Genomic DNA, 18,264 nt, shown 5'->3' with positions numbered 1-18,264 from the left:
CCCCACTTCAAATACTGACTGACATTCTGTCTTGCAAATATCTATGTTCTGCTCTAAAAAGATGACAAGGAGTTGCTCTGTTTTTCTCAGAATGGTTATTTAACATTTTCCAACTCTGCAAAGGCATGAGAACATTAAAACTCTGCTGTTGGAAGCAGAGTGTTTGAAAGTTCATTGGCAGAGTAGTTACATCCACTTTTCAAGAACACGTGATAATTCTCTCCCTGGTTTCCCCAAATAGAGGAGGGGGAAGAACACAGAAAGAAGGAGCAGCGCATACAATATGCTTTTACTTCCATCTGCCATCTGTTAACAGCTTCAGCTACTTGGATAAATATGTATTTGTACTCATCAGGAAAGATTACAGTCTTGTCTGCACGCAGTTACTCAGTACAGCTGTTCATGAACAAGTCCAAGGTGAGGGCATTCTGGCAGAACCAGTAGCTAAGAATGAGCAGAAATACAATATTTTGGAACAAGAATGGCTAAATAAAGAACTATTCAATAACGGGTGCTTATGAGTAACTAATACAAAGCAATCCCCATAATTCATCACAATAGGATCTACTTACTTGTACACCATTATCTACAGAATGCACAATCTGCCAGCATGGCTTTGTCCTTCAGAAATCAGAGAGAGAAGAAGAAATTTCATGTCGAGCAAGTGTAGTTACATGGACAGATGCAGAAACTTTTTACTGCTATGTTTCATATTAATTTAGGAAGTTGAATTAAACCACACATCTATCAAAAGGTTCTTTTATCTTGAGAAATTTAATTGCTTTTCCACTGCAGTTCAGTTGCCTCTTTGGCACACAAACTGTAAAACCTTTGCAGCTTTGATGAGTTCAGCTTAGCAACACTGTCATCTCAGATCCTTCCCACCTTGGCCTCTTGAGTAAGTGAAAATAACCTGAACTAAGATGACATGATAGTAACGACACATGGGAAGTAATCATCTCTTATTTCTGATGGAAGTGATTTAAAGACAAAAGAGAGCAATTGCAGCCTTGTGAGAATTTTTTAGTTTTCACCTGAAATTGCCTGCTTTTAGTTTTCCCCTGAAATAGAACTGTTCTGTAAGAACAACAAAATCTACGACACAGGGTAAGGCAGACTTGTCACAAGCAGAAGCAAGTCAATTATGGGCCTGACTCCCAAAGTCAGCACCTTCTGAAAGCAGCCCAGAAATGTCTTACCTAAACCAGGAGGCTGTTTTCAACATGTGCATGTTCAAAAGCCACATGGGAATATGAGGCTACAGGTTGGTTTACAGCACATACCTGCTAAGCGTGAATAAAATTTCTCTCAAATGTTCATAACTGGGGAAATTACTACTAGTAGTAAAATAATACAAACATTGAACTTCTTTTTTAGTCCTTGTATTAGAAATAACCACTGAAGACACCAAAAAAAGTTAAGCGTCAGCACCCCTAACTGACATTAGATACAGCAGTATTGGCTTTGTTCCCCAGCTCCAGACCCATACAGAAGCTGAAAATACAAAATATAGTCATCATATTATTAACAAGTAGGATATCTCATTATTTCTCAATGCTTACTGTATGAAATGCATGCTCAGCTAACCTTGTGTCCATCACAAAACTTCCTCATGCAAACTGCCTTTGTAAAATAAATAATCACTTTATTCTCCAGCTGCACATTGCTCTCACTTGCATCCCTATTTGTGTCCTTGAAAGGACTTGAAAGATGGGCCCAGAGTGGACTGTGTCTGTATCTCCACTGTGATGCCAGGCAAACTGGACCTGATGACTATGTTACAAACTTGAATGGGTGAAGCTGAAGCCATTTACTACAGCGGACCTTCCCTGGGGATTTCTTGTAGTTCCACTGCACAGCGTTAGTTGTCTGTCAGCAATCACACTGTACTGCATTCTGGCTGTGTTCTAATGCTCATTTGGGCTCCTCTACACCTAAGTTGTCCACTTTGATTTCACTGGGAATGAACCAGTAGGCCATTTTTTAACACACCCCATGCAAGTCATCTCTAACTATAGTACATTGCTCAGTTAACAGACCTTAACCTCTTTTCTGTATAACACTGACAATCTACAGCTGCCACAGTGACTCACAGATACTAAATATGTGTTACCAAAAACACCAAACAGGCTGATTTCAGAGATGGATGCATGTCTGCAAGACATGACAAAGATTAGTGGTGCACAAAATATCTGTATCAGCTATCAAGGACCAGTTCTTAAAAACTGTTTACGTTCCACTTCAGGAAATGCATGTCCTGAAATGCGGTCACTAATCAGAAGAGACAGAGCAATTCATGTTCAAATGGAGCTGTTACTTGTTTTCAGGACCAGTGTTTCCCTTGGCCTGCACCATGCCTTAGCATGTCGGCTCAATATCAGTCATCCTTAGAAAAGGCAGCTTACAGCCAGCACAATACCAACAACTCATTTACAGGAAAGGAAACAACCATAAAGGAGCAAATTATGCCTTTGAGAAAAATAGCAAAGATTAATTTATAAAATTAAAGTACTGAATGCTGTAATATGGGTGATGAATTTGCAAATTAGGTAGAAGGTGATGACTGAAGACAAGGTAGAAAAAAGCTGCCAGAAGTTTGACTCTTAGGTAATTTGATGCTTTATGCTGCTTATATGACACTACCAACAAACTCGGTGGAAATGAAGGGATAACACAGCAATAGACAATCAGCGGATGGAGCATAGGGGAGTATTTTTCATTTTAATTGGCTTGGGAAAGAAAACCTGAAGTAGAAACTAAAACACCATATTTAAAGTTGCCTTTAATTACTGCTATCTGCCATGGCAATAAGAGCAAGTAAAGAGGAAACACTGTTCCCACCTTTACGTGGGAACTTGCCTCCAATGGCAGCCACCTGATAAATCTTCTTAATACTAAGAAAATCAAAGCTTAGGTACATTAGCTACCAAAAGAAGCAACAATAAGTAAAAAATATATTAAATCCCACTAATAACCACACCTGGATTTACCAGTAAAACCCACAGATCCAAGTTTTATTTTAACAAGGGTGTGTGAAAATTCTTCCTGGAGAATTTCAGACGACTATCAATCTCTTCCTGAATAAAATTATTTAACAGTAGCATCTAGAATAAAGACTTATTTAGCACTCTTTTATATATTGTGTAAAAAAAAAAAAAAAAGAAAACAAACCTCCAGAAAATATTCTTTCCTGAATATTAACATATTTCTGCAGGTAATCTTTATCAGTTTTGCAACCAAACTTTATTCCTATTCTTTACATAGCCAATTTAACTTTGTAACTGTATTAGAGCAGAAATACAGCAACTTCTATAGCTCTAAATGTTGAAGTTTAATTATATATTAAATATCATCACTGTAGAACTAGAGGAGGACATACCTGTAAAAACTTCAACATTAAATAAAATGGGTGTAAATTACTTATCAACTCAAATTCACAATATTTACCTGGAACTGAAGAATTTAGAAAAGCAATTAAGATCTGCTATAAGGCTCCTTTGTACACCATGAGAAATTACTACATTTAAAATTACAGTAATTGAACTGATAAAAGTGAAGCAGTCAAAGGAAATCCCATTTTAGCGTAAACACAAACTGTGTCATTTTCTTTACTAAACTAATCTGTTTTGAAACTGTATGAACCATACCCATGGAAAATCAGATGTCCAGTTATGTGATTGACAAATTTTCCTGAATCATTTTTCAAATGTTCAGATTTAGCTTCATTTAGCACTTTCAGAGAAGTGTTAGGAGGAAAAAAGCAATTTCAGCTTGGAGCTTCTGCACAAATGACTTCCATCGGCGGTTGCACACCTCTTCTGTGTGGTCTTTTGAGGCATCAAGTATCCAGCCCTATTCTCACCCTGGAATTAATTGACTTCACCAAACAGTACTGCAATTACTATAGTTCACAGTTGATATGCTTTGAAATTGATCTGGTTTACATTTTTACAAAAACTGCACTTTATTGTTTTTCTTCCAATTTCAAAAGAAATTAATTACTTTGGATGTTATATTGGTTTGCAAATAAACACATTAAACCTGTTGATTACACTTAAGGAAGCAGAATCTAGTCTCATCTTGACATGTATTTTCTGAAAGCAAATATTTAATCATTAATATTTTTTTGTCAAAAAAATGTCATTCACTTTCTGCTGCCATTGGTTCTGGATCTCCAGGGGCCACTTAACTGGCCATTAAATGATGCCTCCAGAAAGACCTTTTGCCTTGTACTGATGTCTCAGTTCTAGGAAGTTGCAGCTCAGGTAACAACTTTCCATTGTCCTCCCCACCTTTACCCTCTGGTGCTGACTGTTCCAGCAGTTTCGGCTCTGGATTTGGAGCCTTCCCTGCAATTTACTCCTTCATGATCAGCTGCATATTTCTGGGAGAAAAAAACCACACAACCTTACAGGTATTTTGCATTTTCCATGGGTTCAGAGACTTCCTTTCCCAAACATGAAGGCTACAAACCTGCCTAAAGTAAAGCAAGCTTTTGTCCCAGACAGCCCTGAGAAAACAATCTCCTTGATCTTAAATGGAGATACAGCCTTTTGTTTCCCAAAAATCAATAAGGACTCGTTTGCTGAAGTTAGAAGTCCCAGGTAATTATGACACAGCGCAGGTTAAGCAAATAAGTTTCAGCATCAAAAGCAGCACTGTGCTGACCCATAGGCTAAAAAGTGTAGGAGCCTCCTGATCCTCAAACCACTCCCTTGCACCCCCTCCAGCTCTGGCTATGCAATCCTGCCCACTACACCCAGCAGGGAAGCTTCACACTCTTCAGCAGACTTAGGCTACTCACCAGCCCAGAATGCAAAGACTTGTTTTTTGCTGTGTGGTGTAGTTAGGTTTTGCTTTGCTGAGCTTGTAATTTTTTAGTATGTAATTTATTTAATTTTTTTACCGATACAGAACAAACCTGCTCGGAAAGGAAGTTAAACTGCATCAAGAAGGCTGCATTTGCAAAATAACACAATTAATTACTTTTTTCATGTGCTATACTTTGGTTCCATCATGGCCCAAATTAAAGTAGTTTTCCCTCAAACCTGTCAGAAAAGATTGTTGAAAAAGTACAAGAATTTGGAACACATTAGTTACCAAGGTGCTTTCTGCAGAGTTTGGGTTGAAGGTCTCTCAAAGCAGGGAAACTGATCTTGAATCTCGGCCATACACAGGACTTGCAGAACCGGTTTTAACTTTACAGTAGACTTGCTGGACTATTATGGATTTTAAAATGGAGAAACTAGTTTTCACAATTTAATTAAGAATCTAACTAAGATGGAGAAGATAATTACTTTTGTTATGACTTTACTTTTGAGCAAAATTATAACGCTCTACATTAAAAATATCTGTAAAAGAAACTTAAGTTTATTTTCTCTGCTACTGATCCTGTCACTTCTTTTTCAGAATAAGACATAACACTTGCTCAAAATAAATCTCTCTCTAACTTCAGAAGTGAAGGCACCTGTATTTCAGCAGACTTTGCCATTGCAGATCTGATCACAGCCAACAAGGTTCTGAAGCAGCCACACATTTCAGTACTGTCTTACCACACACAGTACCCTTGACAAGGGGGGGAGGAAAGAAAAAAAAAAAAAAAAAGGAGGGGAAGCAAGAAAGAAAAAGGGAGTAGGAGAGAAGCGAATTCGAGAAAAATTAAAGGTTTACTCTTACAATTTTGGAAGAGATAAAAAAGGGGGTAGGGGAGGAAAACCTTTTTAATTTGGGGTGTAGTTCTTTATTGAAATGTGCTGAACCTAACCAATGGTTCTGTAAAGCTACAGCCAAAGAAAGCTTGTGTCTGATTTAACTGTTTTGTTGTGACAAAATACCCACTTAACACATTTTTCTGTTGCAACGTGCTATGCCACATTTATCTAACATATGTAAACAAATAATACATTAAAATGCATGCCATGTTCCATTTCAGCAGGATTTCTGAAACAAGACAAACAAAACTGAAGCTACTTGCATAGCATTTTGAAAAATATTGGTTATGCTACACATTATACTTTGGACAAATAGTAGTAAACCAACACCCAGAAGTGTAATTCAAATTGAATTCAATGCTACCAAGATAAGTACATCTGATGTTCCAGCTCTTTTTGGAAAACCAGACAGCTGCTACTTATTTCCATTTCATTGTACAAATATATGCTGTTAAGACCTCATAATTAAGTGGAGGGATGAAGATAATGCTTTACTTTAAGACTTATTTTTTATCCTTGTAAAAACAAAAGTAAAAAACCTAGGCACATGCAAACACATGTTTGCTCATAAACACACAAATCCCATCACATATAATTTCATAGCACGTATCACGTATAATTTCTAGTTAAAAGAGAAATGTGCCAAATTTCGGCTTTGTTCTAATTTCTCTGTTAAGTCACACAGTGAATAACTTGATCTTCTGGCTATGACAGAAAACATTTTTTAGCAACCTGGAAACGCATTGCAAGCTGCTTGATATTTTAACCTGTATCAAAAAAGCATAACCACATTTTGAAAACTTAACACAGCTTTCAGTACTTTACAAACAGTTTAATAATCCAGTTCATATAGGAAATAAATTTGGATCAATATGAAGAGCTCATCTCTCTCCCACGAAAAAAAAACCATATTGTAACTCTGCATTTAAGTTTTACATTAAAAAACATTAGAAATATAATAACAAGAACTTGTTACTTGACTAACCATTATGGAAAAAGGGAAGGGTTTGGTTAAGAATGGGGGTTTTTTGTGGTGGCATTATTATTCACCATTAATAATTATTGTTTTATTTATTTATTGTTTAAAAAAATGGGCAAGTTTGTGTTTGTGTGTTCTTTACAAGTACAAGCATAGCATCAAGGGCAGCACATATTCACCCTCTCAAAGGAGAAGGCCAAACAGCATCCTGAAAGCAATTTCACAGAAGGGTAGGACCTGGGGCAGTGCAGAGGAAAGATCAGCACCAACTTCCTCTACATCTCTTCCAAGGACAGAAACTGGGAAAGCTGAAAAATAGACAGTGGTGGGGAAGGACCAGCAGTTACAGCCCTCTTGCCTGCAGCTGTGGGTGTAGCAGGATTGGGAAGCAGAGACCAGAATTAGAGAAATACCAAAGTTCAATTCATCAAAGTTAAACATGGCAATTCAGGTGTATCCATGGCTGATTTTCTTTTAACCACTTATCCTGTGAAGAAGAGAACCAGTTGCCAGTGCAGACACACAAAAAAATGCTTCGATTGAATACAAAAAGTAACATAAAAAAGAGGTGGGGGGCAGACGGTTTTAACTGTTTCTTAATTCATTTACTGGAGGTTTGAAAGTTTGCAGTAATCCCTTAAGCAGAGCGGAAAAGGGTGAGAAACAGGAGATCAATTCACATGAGAGAGTGTGGACCTGAGCATGTGCATCTTCAAATTCTGACAAACAAAAAGGAAAAAATCAGAATAAACAAAGGCTATCTTTCTCCATTCCTGTCTAGAAGTCCACAAAGATAGAAGACTTCAGTTTTTGAACTGTTTGTGCATTGGGTTTGCTCCTTTGTTTCCTGGGAGCTTTTTTCATTTTCAGATGAAATCTACCTGTAAAGTGAACCAGTAAAATGCAATACCTGAAACTAATCTGGTCCAATCAAATTAAATAATGATCAAACCTACCAAAGCTACATGACATGAGCATAATGCACACCCAAAGGCAGCCACATACATTAGATAATAAGTGTTTTACTGGTGAAGTTTGACAGCTGGAAGATGCAGTATCATCACTCATTCCATTCTCCTTGTTTTCCATGGCTTGCATGGCACACTGGAAATTCCCTAAGCAAGCAGATCCTTTAGGTGTCTGCTGTTGAATCTGGTGCAACTGCTGTTTCTTCTTCCATCCACAAAAATCAGTGGCAGGATTATACCCCCAGAAACCCGTATCTCCACTGAGTTACAAAATTCTCTTGTTCTGTCTGGTGCCTTAAGGCTACCACCACTTGAGTGCTATCACAAATTGCCTAATATTTGATTTCTCTTGTAGTAACTCAACAGTGCACTAGGAAGATTGGAATTACAGGGATTGTGTTATTTAACTTTTTTAAAAGGCTTATCATAGTCATTCACATTGAACAAATATGCTTTCCTTGCTTGTAAGTAATTTGATTCCATAAATAACAGCAAAATGCTACTACTACTTCCAGGTGAGAGTTATTTTCTTCCAACAGACACCACCTACCGAATAATGCACAACCTGTGAGATACATTCATTGCCTCAAGAACAGAGCAAAATTGACAATTATGGCAAAAAAGTAACCCAAGCCAAAAAGCTGACTCTAGACTAAAAATGTACATTATGAAATTTCTAAAAGTAAGTCACACACAAGCACCAAACAGGGGCACACAACCACCTGCAGTAAATATGATGTTAACACATCATACTGCAGGTCAGTAAAGTGACACTGCAACAAGCCCATTAGCTCTTCTCTGCATTAGCAGGGGTGCCCACACAATCTGTACCTTCCATGAGCATGGAAAACATGTCTTTGCTCTGCCTTGCAGCTGTCCAGCACAGACAGCACTGTTGGGCTTCCATTTGCTGTTGTTGCTTGTCTGTGACACAAGGAGAGATGCAGTAATCCTGGCACATGCATCAACAAAATCATAAAGGTTTCCAGCTAAAGGACCCACTCCAGCAAATCAATAGTACATGAAAAAGTCTCATGGATGATATACAAAAGGCTCCAGAAGACACTGAGGCCACCAAAAACTAAAACAAATAAACCAAAAAACACAAGGGAAAAAATCATCTTAGGTTGCACTTTTAGGTAGCCAAGGCACTTTGCTGAAGGAATCCACTCCAAAAAGTTTTATACCGATTCTTTAGATCTTCTGGGAGTTGCACATAAAGACATTTAAAGAAAATAGTGAAGGACCTCCATAACTAACTAGAAAGAAAGGGGAAAAACCCTCTAAGAGGAAAATAACATGTTGGTAAGGACACCAATGCAATCATTTCTGGCTTGGAGGCCAGAGGACTATCTGCCTGACTGTGCCATTGCTCTATCTCCCACAGGGCAATTGCCTGTTTGCAAACTTCCCATCACTATCTTAAGGCCAGAAAATTGTTCTCCTTCAGATGGTGTTTCAGAACTTCCACAACAGGAGTATAATTTACTTCATTCCTGGTAAGAGGGGCAAGGAGGGTGAGGGTGACCTTAAAACGCTTTGTAATATCTTTTGGACAAAGCAGAAAATTCAATACCAGTTTGTTTATTTGTTTAAATATACAGACCTTGTGCATTCGATCAGAATGTGATTCTAGTGCAAATAAATTGATACACTTCCCCCATCTTTGAATTTTGATTATTTTGTCCTTCAGAGCAACTATCTTAGTTGTTTTTCCAATGTCACCTCAAACAAAGTCTAAACTTCAGAAAAGAAGCACATGCAGGGCAGAGGGAATTATAAAGATATCAGGTACTTATTTCTCTCTGAGGAGGTCATACCACCAGTCAACATGGGATTCCTATTACATACTAGTCTGGATGAAGAATACCTTTTGACTTTATTCCAAGCCTCAGGCTTGTTCATCATTTAGCATTAGAAAAAAAGAAAATATTTTATATAAAACCATCAAAACAACCAAGTATGGTATGCACATACTCAAAAAATTCTTCTTGAGCATTTCATCTTGCCCTAAATAACAAAAGTCAGAAAAGGACAAAAGAAAGTTAAGTAGCTGCATAATTCTCAGTATTATTTTTTTTTTTTTAACTATACTGATTTTGGCTGGGGTAGAGCTCATTTTTTTCATAGTAGCTGGCATGTGGCTGTGTTTTGGATTTGTGCTGGAAACAGTATTGATAACACAGAGATGTTTTAGTTGCTGCTGAGCAGTGCTTGCACAGAGCCCCAGTCTTTTCTGTTTCTGCTACCACCCCTCCAGTAAGTAGACTGGGGGTGCACAGGTTGGGAGAGGGTACAGCCAGAACATCTGACTCCCCACATACACAAGTGACCAAAGGCACACCCCACACCATATGCCATCACACTCAGCATGTAAAGATGGGAGAAGAAGGAAAAAGATGGGACATTTATACCATTTATGCCATTTGTCTTCCCAAGTCCTGTTACATGTGATAGAGCCCTGCTTTCCTGGAGATGGCTGAACACCTGCCTGTCCATGGGAAATGGTGAATTAACTCCTTGTTTTGCTTTATTTGCACTCACAGCTTTTGCTTTACCTATTAATCTGTTTTTAGCTCAAAGTACAAGTTTTCTTGGCTTTGCCTTTCCAATTCTCTTCCCCATCCCAACAGCGAGGTAGAAAGAAGAGAGGAAGGAACTGTGTGGGTCTTCATTGCCAGCTGGGGTTAAACCACAACACCAAAGAGGCACTGGTGGTGGTCAGGGAAAATACAGACTACTGGCAGCATAAAATGCTTCACAGCAAAAATTACCGAAAAATATATCTTAGTGTTGAATTGATGAGTTCTGACTTTTAAACTGAAAATCCTGACTCTTCAAGGCCCATGAATTTGGAGACTGATTGGTTTCCAGTTTTGAAGTACAGAGATTTTAGTGAACTTTCTGATAAAGATTCAATACTGCACCATTGTACCTTTTTCTTTTATTCTCTTTCACTTAGGGGTAGTCCAAAAACCCCTAGCAGAGCACAATTCATTACTCAATCTTTTGAGAACTCATGAACATAATGAAATGAAAGTATTATCAATTTCTGCTTTCTTTTAACCATCTATTTCAAGCATATATCACTGATTTCTGCCATAATCCTCTTTCATTCATTTCACTTTTCATGTGAATAAAAGAGCCAAGTGGAAGAGTATATCATTGCCAGCTCCTTGATAGTGTGATATTCACAATTTTTCCTAGAAAAGCATAGGATCTTGCAGAAGCTGATAAAAATATGACAAAATCTGAGCCTCTTATGTAACAAGTAATTATGCATTTCGACTACAGACTAAAATCCTAAAAAAGAATAATCTCGACAAAAGTAACCATATCCAGAACTTCTTATTTACACATCATGATTTAAGTCAATCTTATATTTCTGAAAAAAAAAAAGAATCAGGCGCTCCGAGATGGCTGATTAGCAATACTGTGTTTTCCACTTCACTGCCTGACAGTGCTTGCAGTATGACAGGGAGGAGAATGCTACAGGCTTTTCATAATCTTGGTAATCAAGGTTAATACAAAATTTGCATACCACCTTGCAGATGCAAGGAATGTTTCCTGGAAGAGCACTGAGGTTAAAGTCACATATATCTCCCCAGAAATTAAACACCAGCTAAAAATATTACATATTTATCTCAAAGTTCTCATGAGTTTACAGCCAGTAGTGTTCCACTTAAAGATTTTTAGGTAATTATTAAGGTAATTCATAAAACAGATTCATATGTCATACTAACCTCAAAATCTTTCCCTGCCTTGGAAAACACCAAGCATCTACTAAATTTTCATCACTTCACCCTGAAGATAATTAGTTTGCAGGGAACAGTGAAAAAAGGTCAAGGTCTTCATCAGCCTCATTGGCACTACATTATTTGATGGAAAAAGAGAATGGAAGAATCTTGTATGTAAAGCTATGTAATTCCTTACAATACTTCAGAACTTCTAGTATATTCTACTCTCCTTTAAGTTCAGATTATACATATAGCATAGAAACTCAGAGCACAGCAGAACAAAAGGAAGCTACTCACAAATTGTAATATAACAAAGAAACGCAGTGGAAAAGACAATATTGAAAATTTTAAACAAAGGAAAGGGGAAGAAGTAAAGTGTTGACATTTCTATTTCAGAATGCAGATTATTTAGAGTCAAAATTCTGTGAATTCAGTTTTCCTCTAGGACTAAGAATGAGCAACAGAAGCAATTGCTCAGGTTCTACAGTTCATGTAAAAACCAAGGCATCCAAAGCCATTTCTTCTACACCCCTGCCAGAATGGAGTTCCAGATGTTTTGCGGAATCAGAGCCATCTCTGCTTGCAATGGTGAAGTACTCCTTGGATCACTGATTTAGACATGGCTGACACATTTTAGCTGATTAACAATAATTTATGCTATTTTTAATTGTAAAAATTCTTTGACACTCATCTGTCAGCTTGGCCTTTTTTTAATGTAGGAGACCCCAGAATAAATTAGGTCTCATCAAAGTAGGCTAATTAAAGTCAAATCCATCACGCTAGAAAAGCTATTATATACATCTCCTTAAGGCAATTTTAAAGTTCTTAAATAAAAAAAAAAAAAAAAAAAAGTAATAATAATAATAATAAAAACCCCAACAAACAAACAAACAAAATTTAAAAAGAGAAAAAAAAAGTAGCGGAGAGGAGGAGACAACACAATAGGTGGGGGAGAGGCCAACAGCATATATCACCATTATTTACCTGCTTTCCCAGCACCATCACTCCCTTATCCCTCAGGAAGTTCCTGTGCTTATAAATGAGCTAACTCTGGATAGAAAGAAAGCACATTGTGGCTGGCCTGCAGAACATCCCCTACTGAAACAATGCCACAGACCTGAACCAGAAGTCAAAGCCTGCTCATCATCTCTAAGAAAAAAAATGCAGTTTCTGAGAGGTTTCCAATACTTGTGTTGTTACTGAAAACCCAGAAGCTGCTGGCACTTCAGCTGTGACAAGGCTTGTTGGGGCAGCGCTCACCTTCACTCCCTGCACTGTGATTTCCCAGTTTGAATGCTAGAACAAGTCAGTATTTGTACAAGTCCTTTGGTAGCTGTGGGTGCTGAACTAAATTATTAAAATGGTTCTGGTAATCACTCTACTGGAAATTACACGGGTTTTTGTCCTCACCAAATCAATAAATATCTTGGAATAAATGAGACAGAAATGTGACAGATATGCTTGCACGCATACATGTTTATCCTAGCAGTTTAAAAAGCTGGTGTTTTGTTTGTACTAGCAAAGCTTGGAAAAGCAATAAGAAAGTTCATTATTTAAAAAGTCTTTCTCTAACTAACTCTTCAATTAACTATATAAAGAAGTCTTGTGACTAAGTGCTGCTTAGCAAGTAAATAGTTAGGAGAACACTTAGGGGTTTAGAAAGTGTTTCTGATGAGACAGCAACATCATTCCTCTTTGGAGATATTTTCAAACATTAGAGATAGTGGTAAGTAGTAAGGCTGTTAAAAGTGCTTTCATCTGGTGAAACCTATGAAGGAAAGAAGGAAGACAAAGGAAACAAATATATAAGCCATTTCACTGTGCAGTAATGAAACAAAATAATTTATTGACAGTCACTTTAAATTCTTAAAAGCCACAAAGCATTCTCAATGGAGTTATTCCTCAAAAAGAGTGCTGAAGAATGATGCACCTACACAACAAACATTCCAGTGACTTATACTAGCTGCAAACACAAGCTGTTCCAAGTTTAGGAAAAGAAAAAAAGCTCTCAGTTTATTAACTATTACCTCAGATTTCTTTAATTATACAGCCACCCATCTTTTACTAACACATTTTAGGAACCAATTTTTTTATATCTCTGTTAGAATGAAGTACCAACCACCCCTCCAAAATTCATACTTCTGAGAATCCTTAGAAACTTGAAGAATTTAAAAGGCTAATTTCAAGTTTCAATTTTAAAAGGACTAAAATATTATGCTACCCCAAGTGAGATCAAAAGGAAATGGTAAAGGGAAAAGAGCCAAGAGAAATGGGTGTAGGGATGGCAGTGGCAGACAAAGTCAGCTCTTATTTCTACAACCAGACAAAAACTTACACAAAATATGACCAAACTGGTTTAAATAACCATAGAATAAAAGAATAAATTCCATTTAAGAATCCAGAAAAAAAGTTAAGCACACATACACTTGGGGAGTGGAGAGGGCTGGGCACCCACAACAGCTGTTTCTGTCATGCACATTTATGGATCTAAAGCCTGCAGTGTGACCAACATCCATTCACTTTTTTCAGTCTGATTTACCCACCAGACCAAAAAGGCTCCTAATTCTTGAACTGGAAGAGGATTCCCCTTCACATTAGTGAGGGTTTTGCAGAAGTCTATCATATCCCTCTAAATTGGGTCTTTTCTCAGGCCAGATAACTTAGCCCACTTCAGCACTGCCTCTCACACAGTTACAGACCGCTCTCCCCTGCCCCTGAACTCCTTCTCATGCTGAGATTTCCATCAGATAATTTTCACTGTCTTGCAACTGAACATCCAAGACTTATACAGAGTTGTAACATTAACTGGTTGGCTGCTTATCAGTGTTCCTCAAATTTTTCAGATAAAGCACTTTCCACATTACATTCTTACCTAACTAGTCAAAAAATGTGCACTAGCTCCAAGTTCTATTTATAAAGTGTGTCTTTGGAATTATTATCACTAATTTTCTGTATTCCAAAATATTTTCAATAAAGGCCTATGAAAATATCAGTCCTTTGGAATGTTGTTGGTTTTTTTATATGTATTTTTGTACTTTCTTGATGTTTCAGGGGTAAAGTCCATATATAAGAAAAGCACATTGGGCTTATAAATAGGAAGTTGGAGTTTGGGAAGCTGGGTGTCTTCTAAAGTTAGCCTGGAACTCAGTTCTACACAGTTCACACAGGTACTTTCCATTTCACTTGTGGTTTTCCTTCCTTAGCTATATCAAATGATTAAATCACATCTAACCCCCCATCTTCCCAAATTTTTCTGCACGCAGCTTGTTTAGGGTGCCACATGTCTACAAGTTCAGAATAGTGATCTGATATCCAAAAAGGCAACAAATTCTCATATTTCACATGAAATCTGTTTCCTACCTTATGTGGCATATGGCCCAACAGTACACACCATTACTCAATCTTCAGTCTACCATGCTCCTGCTATACTTCTATTACAGTTTCAAGACCTTTCAAGATCATAAAGGAAAGTAATTTTCCAAGATCTTTGAGCAATTTAAACTCTTGCAAATCGTAAAAATCATCAATATTATAATAAAGAACAAACTAATTATCTGAATCAGGATTCACAATTCTGCAAGAAAATTATTTGGCTTTCCAGAGTTTCCCTGCAGTATTTCTGAACTCAAAAAAGACCTTCTGCTCAGTGCAGTTCAGTATTTTTACTTTGGTAGCTATACTTTCAGGAGCAATATCACTGCTATGAAGCCAGTGTCCCAGCCAGCAGGTTTGCTAAACTACAGAGCACCCCTACTGTATAGTGAATTTTTAAAGAACCATAAACAAACCAAGTAATTAGTGTTTTATAAGTTTGAAATCTACAGTTCCAAGTCAAGAGTTTATTTACCAGTTTATGATATAAACATCAGATACCTAATATAAAATCAAAACTGAAAAGCCCATGGTTCACATTAAAAGTGGACCTCATATGTGACCAAGCACAGATGTGATCCTGTGGAAGCAAAACAAATCTGCTGAGGGTGAGGAGGAGACCATACCAAAAATAGCAAACTTTCTGAGAGACAGTGTTAAAAAAAATAAATCAAAGAAATCACAAACAAACAAAATCAAACTAAAAAGGGATGACATAGGTAGCAAGGGGGAGTGGAAAAATGACTGTGACAGAAGCAGAAAGGAAGAGACAGCCCTCAGCAGTCAGATAACCCCTACTGTGCAAAGCAGGACAGAATTTGGGGAAATGAACAGAAGCATTAGACAAAACAATTCATTCAGACAGTAATAAATGTCTCAACTAAAATAAATTATTTACAGTAATAACTAACAAAGAAAACAATGACATGAAACTCCTAGCCAGTTACAAAGTTTAAACAACAAAAAAAAATCCCAAATTATTTTTCGTTTGCTACTTTGAAGCAAACTTGAGGCAGGTCAAAGGTGGCATATTTCCAACAGAGTGATAAAAAAAATATAATTCCAGAACTAACAACTACCAAAATCAAATCAACCTTGATCCTAAGGGATTGTCTAATCAAACTCTTTTCTTTGAGAGTTCATCTGCATGTTAAACAAGCAGAATGGTGGTTGCAGATGTCTTGCTAGCAGGAGACAGATTGCATCATTACAGGACTTCTGAAACTCCCTAAGAGCAAAATATGACAACTGAAGAATTACGGGCCTCAAGCTTGGAGAAATCCCCAGGAACCGTCCTAACATGTAATTTACATCAGAATTCCTTGTCATATATACTGTGGACACTAGAAGCTTAAATCATTTAAACAAAACAAAACACCAAAACAAACAAATTTTTTTTAAAAAAATAAAACAACCCCAAAAAACACACACACACTAAAAAAAAATAAAATAAAATAAAATAAAATAAAATAAAATAAAATAATCCCAAACCCACCTATCAGGAATACAGAGAGGCACCACTTAGCTTCTTAAGCTCAATGTTTTTGAGCCATATATATGCTCAAGGCTGGAAGTGTATTCTAGGAAAGTATGACCATGAGTTTGTACTGTTCCTGAACTCTTCTACAAGCTCCCAGTGCTATCTGCCTGCAGAGACACGGTACAAAACTAGATAAAAACTTTTATCTAGTAAAGCTATCATAATAAACTGTAATAATAAACTGTAGTATGTTTTGTCAGAAAAAAAATATATAAATAATTGCCCGGCAGAATACCGTTAAAGACAGTCAAGGAAATGGATTATTTGAATAATGTATTCCTGTGAGTAAAAGGAAGTGTTAAATCCATCAAAAAATGCATAAACTGAATAATCTAGAGTGACATGCAAAAACACAGTGCTAGTTTTGAACAGGAAGCAGTAATGTTTCAACAGAGCACAGCAGAGTACAGACATGCTGTTTAGAAGCTAATTATCCAAGGTGCAACACTGTTATTACAACTTACTTGGCCATGCTGCTAACCTCCAAGTCCCCACATGAGACTTCCTTAGAGTGCAACCTGTACTATTCAGCCCCTAATAATCTCTACTCTCCTCCCTCACTTAAAAGTGAAGGAAATGGCAGTGAAGTTGACCTGATTGTAACAAAGTACACGCAAACAATTGTGCTCAGCAGTGATGTTTAACAGTGACCTCGCTTGTACCGGCAGGGATCTGATTCCCAGGTTAGTAAAGAACCATTTCCATCTGGTTATAGAAATGAGCGCTTATTTTCCTTAGTGCTAGCTTAACTCATTGACCAACAGGTAGATAAAAGTGCCAAAATTATAGGCTACAACTGTACAGCATGGAACTCATATGAGGAAAAATGAAAACAATATTTCCATTCCAAAGCATAACTCAACTAAAAACTAAGGGAAAAAACCCAACCTGAAAAAGCCCCAAATAAACAAAAATCTACCAAGAGCAATGTTGAACCAGAAGCTTGAGAGCTGAAAGAACCAAAATCACAAAAATTCCAACCCTTTTTGTGCAAGCAAGCAGTTATACATAGATAGCATGCAGATTTCCCCCCTGTTCATAAAAGCAATTATGCAAGTTGGCCACAAATCACAGCAGGTTGTATTAGCAGCCCTCCACTTCTACTCCAGGCTTATGTTTAATTTAAACATAAACTGGGTTACACATGATTTCAATATTCTGTTGGATGACCAAGCAAGGGAAAGAATGAATTTAAGCGGAGTCTGTGGAGAGATAATGTGAAGGTTATAACGTAAGTGAAAAATGGCCACGTTGCTAAGATAAGGCTCCAACCACCAATCTCATTGTCAAGCCTGGCCATCTGTCAGCAGAAACCTGATTTACTGCATATAATTCTGCTATACTTGATCACTACTGTTCTGTTATAAAAGGCTCTGGAGGTTTATTTAAGGACACCAAATGGTACTTTCTAGCAACATAAAAAGGGTTAATAAAACACCTCCTCAAAAGCAAAGCTTTTTGAAACCAGGCTTCAGAACTTTAAATCAAATTTTACGCCATTTCAATGCCACTGGTAGATGAAATTTCCTTATAAATAAAAACATTAAAACCATGGAAACGAACCCCCCAAAAAACCCATAAGATGATAGTAAATGACGTAATTTTCACTGCATATGTAAGGCTGCTTGCACTGAAGCTTGTTTATGGATGTAATTTTGATGGTGTGGAATTGCAACAAACTTTAGATAAAGGTACTTTTAAGATACATCCCTACAATACCACTATTCAACATAATCATTAATTAAGTAGCCACTTTCCTTCATTTAATAACTACTCTGGATATCCAAACTGTTTGCAAGAGCACTAATGACAAATATATAGATAAAAGCCTGTAAGCACATCAACACCTCATGGTGTAACAATTCAGGTGAGCACATGTAATCCAACTCTTCCCACTGCTACACACCAGAACAAAAATGCCCATGTATGAGATTCATCCTTCACACCAAATACCCAC

General features: G+C 37.2%; 1 protein-coding gene across 6 annotated transcripts in view; it reads right to left on the bottom strand.

Moving 5' to 3' along the window:
- PTPRK (protein tyrosine phosphatase receptor type K) overlaps positions 1-18,264 on the bottom strand; it is a gene marked incomplete at its 5' end in the record, with an annotated part of 380,851 nt that overhangs the window by 233,362 nt on the left and 129,225 nt on the right. The gene's annotated exons all lie outside the window — the stretch shown is intronic.

The sequence above is a fragment of the Zosterops lateralis genome (assembly GCF_965231275.1).
Source record: "Zosterops lateralis genome assembly, chromosome: 3".
Lineage (NCBI taxonomy): Eukaryota > Metazoa > Chordata > Aves > Passeriformes > Zosteropidae > Zosterops > Zosterops lateralis.
Note: the sequence above shows the minus strand (reverse complement) of the source record. Positions and strands in the feature narration are given on the sequence as shown.